The sequence below is a fragment of the Hipposideros armiger genome, unplaced genomic scaffold (genome assembly GCF_001890085.2).
Source record: "Hipposideros armiger isolate ML-2016 unplaced genomic scaffold, ASM189008v1 scaffold_6, whole genome shotgun sequence".
Lineage (NCBI taxonomy): Eukaryota > Metazoa > Chordata > Mammalia > Chiroptera > Hipposideridae > Hipposideros > Hipposideros armiger.
In genome coordinates, this window is record NW_017731356.1 from 1085685 (window position 1) to 1090283 (window position 4599).

Here is a 4599-nt window from a genome sequence, read left to right on the forward strand (position 1 = left end):
AGAACTGCTTACTCAAAGGTATCAGCAAACACTTCTACAAACATTTCAACCTTCCAGTCCATATGCAAAAATAATGCTCTACTTCATGGGGTCTTGACCCAACAGGCCAGTGAGGCAAGCCATATTCAGTTAGGCCCCTTATTAGCCGTACCCAGTGGCATTTGTGTCAAAGCTTTCCCAAAAGACGCCACCCGAGTGCAGCAGATCCCAGGATGCAGGCAGCTTTGTGACATGTGGAGAAACAACACCTTCCGACCCTGATCTGGGCGAGCTGGCCAAGGCCACTGCCATGTGAGGAAGCTCCAGCGTGCCCGTGAGGCCCCTGGGAGTGCTTCCCCAAGAATGTGTGGGGCCCCGGCCCTTACAGGTACTGCTGGACACGTCCCCGGAACATTGAAGGGTTCCGGTGATGAGCCAGGTGGGCAGGACATGGCGGGACCCGCTCCCAGACTCTGAGACGGACCATATATAGTGAGACCCGTTCAGAAAAGTCAGCTTTGAGCCACGGCCTGTCCTTGGACTCTGGTGCCCTGGCTCAGAAGGGGCCATACCCTGGTCCAGTTGTCAGTCCTCCTGTCAAAAGGCCAAGGAGAGAGTGAGTGCCCCCTCTTATCTCTGAGCTGCACGAAAGGCCTACTCACCCATGTGATAAAGTGGGACCCTCAAATTTATTTTACTCACTTATTCAGCATGGAGACTTATAGAAAAACACATTTTTATTTTGTTATTAAAGCAAGCATTGCCCTTGGGCATGTTACTTATACAAAGATAACTGTTCTTCAGAGATAGTTATATCCTATAGAAGTCAACTTCGCCCCTGAAGAGCAGGCCCATCGTCTTACTGGCTGTCCTCCTTAATAATTTGTTGCCTGGTCATCAGGTTGTAATCGNTAACTTCTCTAATGCAGAAGTCAGCTCCACAAAAGGCACTGTTGACAGAGTGCAGCAAAATTCACACGTTGCATTTCAGCCTATTGAGCTCTTTAAATTCCACGTGTCTTGTGCGGGGAATTTTGCCATGTCACTGTGACCCGTCAAAACAGTGAGTCAGAAAGGGATCTCCTTGAAACCATTTTAGCCAAATATTTGCTGTCTGTAAATTATTAGGCAAGACACCATAGGAGACCCAGAGAAAGAGGGGGTGGGGGACTCAGATACAAGTCTCTCCCTTCTGTGAGCTTATAATCTGGTTCAGACATAAGCAAAACTTACATAATGCAAAACAAGGGTACAGAAGAGGTCAAATGGCAGCACAAAACTAATTGTCAAGTGAATGGTACAGTGAAGTGTATTCACAGTCCAGTGTAAGGAGACGTCAGCATAGCCTGGAGTGACACAGAAGCTACAGGGAGCCTTTACAAGATGTTCAAAATCAGGATAGAAGTGGGAGGGTGTATTTAAGGTAGAGGGAGCAAGACTGCAAAAAGACAGAACTGGGAACGTGTAGGGTGGGATTGAGACTAGTGGGAAACCCAATTTGCTTGAAGGAGAGGTTTTGGGGGCTGAGGACACGGGACAGGGGACTCCAGTCCAAGCTCAGGAGCCAAGGTTGCATTGTATAGGCTGCCATCTGTCAGTGCTTTCCAAGAACCAGCTGCCTGGAGAGCTTGTTAAACTGCAGATTTCGGGGCTCCCTTCCCAACCTAGGTACTGGCATTTTAAACAAACACCACAGGTGGCTGGTCCCCTGCGGATGTTGTTAAAGATTTCTGAACAGAGGGCAATGCCGAGTGGTGCTCTGTTCAAGTCAACCTGGTAGGCAAGGTGGACAGGAGCAGACAGAGGTCGGAAGGAGGAGGAAAAGTAGAAATTAGAAACCAACCCTGACTGGTTAATCGAGGGAACCTGAGTCAGACTAATTCTGATGTGGCCACGCCTTTTCACTCCATCATGGAAACCTGAGGCCCTGGGCAGGGTCCTCACCACTGTCTCTTCCTGAATTAGTCAGAGACCTGGGCTGGAGTCCTGCCTGACAGCCATTAGCGGCTGGTCACAGGTGAGCCCCCACCTCTGCGCGTTAGTTCCTTCAGCCTTACAATGGGGGTGATGATTTCATCACAGGTTTAAATACATCATGTCAAGCCATAGTTCTCAGTCATCTTCTCCCATGGGAAGCACCAGGGAGGGTTTTGGTTTTTCTGTTTGTTTTGGGGGGAGGTGTTCTTTTAACAAAATGGGTTTTAATAAAATGCCTTGGCATTGGCTTTTAAAAAGCCTTCCCAGGTGACTGTTATGCAGCCAAGGTTGAGCCCACTGGTGGAGTGGAATGAGCCCGCTCTGAGCACATGCCTCGGGGAGTGGAGTGGGCTGGCAATCAGAAAACGCTGAGCCGGGGTGTCTGTGCTTTGGCTACAGGACGCGGCTGCTTCTGGTTTTGCTCAGAGAACTGCAAGCCTCCAGTGTCACCAGACTTTCCAATTGTTCAAGAAGCTACAAATTTAGATTTGTAGTGGAAATCCCAGCTAACTCAAATTTATAAAAAAAAAACAAAACAGAACTCTGTGTGGGCCAAAGAAACCCGGCCGGTGGGGCATATTTCAGTTCTTGGGCCACCACCAGTCTGTGTGACCTGTGTTTTGGAGGCAGGTGGACCTCCAGTTTGGCCACTGGTTTGGGGAATGTAATCGTATCTTTATCAACAACGCTGTACTTTCCCAGTTAACCTCAAATCTGGGATCTTTGTGAAAAAGAGCCTCCGCCAACTCAGGCTCCTGCCTGGACTCTGTGGCTCTAGCCTCCCAGCTCCCTCTGTGACACCTCTCTTGAGACAGCAGGAGTCCACCTGAGTTGCAAACCTGGCCCTGCCCCCAAACGGTGGGTGGAGGTGGAGGAGGAGATGGGTTTCCAATCAGTCCTGCCTCTTATGGAGGAAGCCAATGTACACAGGAGGCCTAAAGATGGCAGTGGTCGCTGGGACCGGCCACAAGCTCAGCTTCTCGGTGCTGAAGGGAAACTTCATTCAGAAGGTGGGTAAGAAAGAGAAACTGGAAGCGACGTACACAAAGTGCTTAATACCCAACAAGCTGACGCCCTCTGAAACTTTGAGTGATAAGAGTCCAGTTTATGAGACATCGTGGCCCAAGACGACCCGGGGAGGAGATGGCAAAGGGTATACCCACCCCGCGCAATGCCCTGTGGCGGGGGCGTGTGCAAAATGCCTGGTACTCAGCGGCCCAACAATTNTGATGAAGGTAGGCAATAAACCACATGGTGATAGTGAGACACTTCCATGTCATGTAAGAGCTGGTGCAGAGTCTTAAAATATTGTTTTCAGTCCTCACTACTCTGAAAATGAGGTTGTGGACTCATCCTAGATCTTATTATTTGTGGTTGTTAACAAGTCAACAACATATTACTATACCACACATTAAAAAACGTATTTTTATAAATGTATTTCAGTATGGTTGGTTTCCTTTATAATCCTATGTATTTCATGCATTTAAAAAGTATAATTCTGAGGGTGGCCAGAGGCTTTACCAGCTTGCCGAAAGGGGTCCATGGTACATGAAATGGACCCTGCTTAAGAAAGTCAGGGACCATTGATTGGGGCTGCAAAATAAGGTGAATGATGTAAAAATCAATACTTACTGAAATGTGGCATTATAATATTCTTCGGGCGTCACTATTTTTGGTCCACCGAAGTAGTCCAGGAGCCAGATATTGGTTATATTCAACTTAGCAACGAACCAATTATGGCTGGAAGGCCAGGCTTTCATCTCAGGGTGTCGAACGAACAATGATTGCTTGGCGAAGTCCCCTTCTGTCTCATTCACCTAAAAGACATATGTGAAATTAATGTTCTCATAGCAGTGCCATTTCTCAGCTGTTAAGAATGTGTGATTCTAGCATTCTTCAAATCCTAAAGGGTTAATTTAGCTACAGATCCTGATTTTTAAAAGCTTTTATTTTTTTAAAAAAAACTGAGTTATACTTGGCACATAATGTTGTATTAGTTTTCGGTATACAACATAATGATTTGATATATGTATACACTGTGAAATGATTACCACAGGAAGTTTAGTTAACGACCATCACCACATACACTTAAAATTTTTTTCTCTTTTTTTCTTTCTTTTTCTTTTTCTTGTGATGTGAACTTTTAAGGTCTACTATAAACCTTGATTTTAAACTGAAGAAATCCAGAGAAAATAAAGGAAGCTTGGAGAAATGCAGAGAACAATGAAGACTGGAAGCATTGCTGAGAACAGACATGATGGGGTGGGGAACCATCGCGAGTACCCGTTTTCATTGCTAACTAGTCATTCTGAGCTATCAGAGTCACTGACACGAGGTACTATAATAAAATGTTCCGGGTGCTTATGACGTGTAACAAGAGCACACTTATCCCGTGACAAGCACATGCTAGACGTGAGCTGCACGTGCACAAAGGGTAAAAGTCTTTAGAAGACGCACAATGGAACTGAAGAGCATTAGCTGCCCGCCCCTCCCCTTTTCTCCTGCCAGGGAAGGACCCTCAACTACAGCGATGCCTCCATATACAACTTCGAGACCATAAACGAAGCTTGTCCGAGGTACCATGATTGACAAGGTCAAAGAGCCAATCTGCTGGCTCGGCCATCAGATCAGTGCTCATGACAC

The 4599-nt window shown here is 46.7% G+C and overlaps 1 long non-coding RNA gene across 1 annotated transcript in view; it reads right to left on the minus strand.

The window, feature by feature from the left end:
- The window catches only part of LOC109384930 (uncharacterized), a 10228-nt gene extending 6435 nt beyond the window's left edge, over positions 1-3793 (minus strand). Inside the window, exon 1 of the long non-coding RNA XR_002124526.1 lies at positions 3589-3793. This is a non-coding gene — a long non-coding RNA (uncharacterized LOC109384930). The remainder of the gene's footprint in view (positions 1-3588) is intronic.
- Positions 3794-4599: the final 806 nt, after the last annotated feature.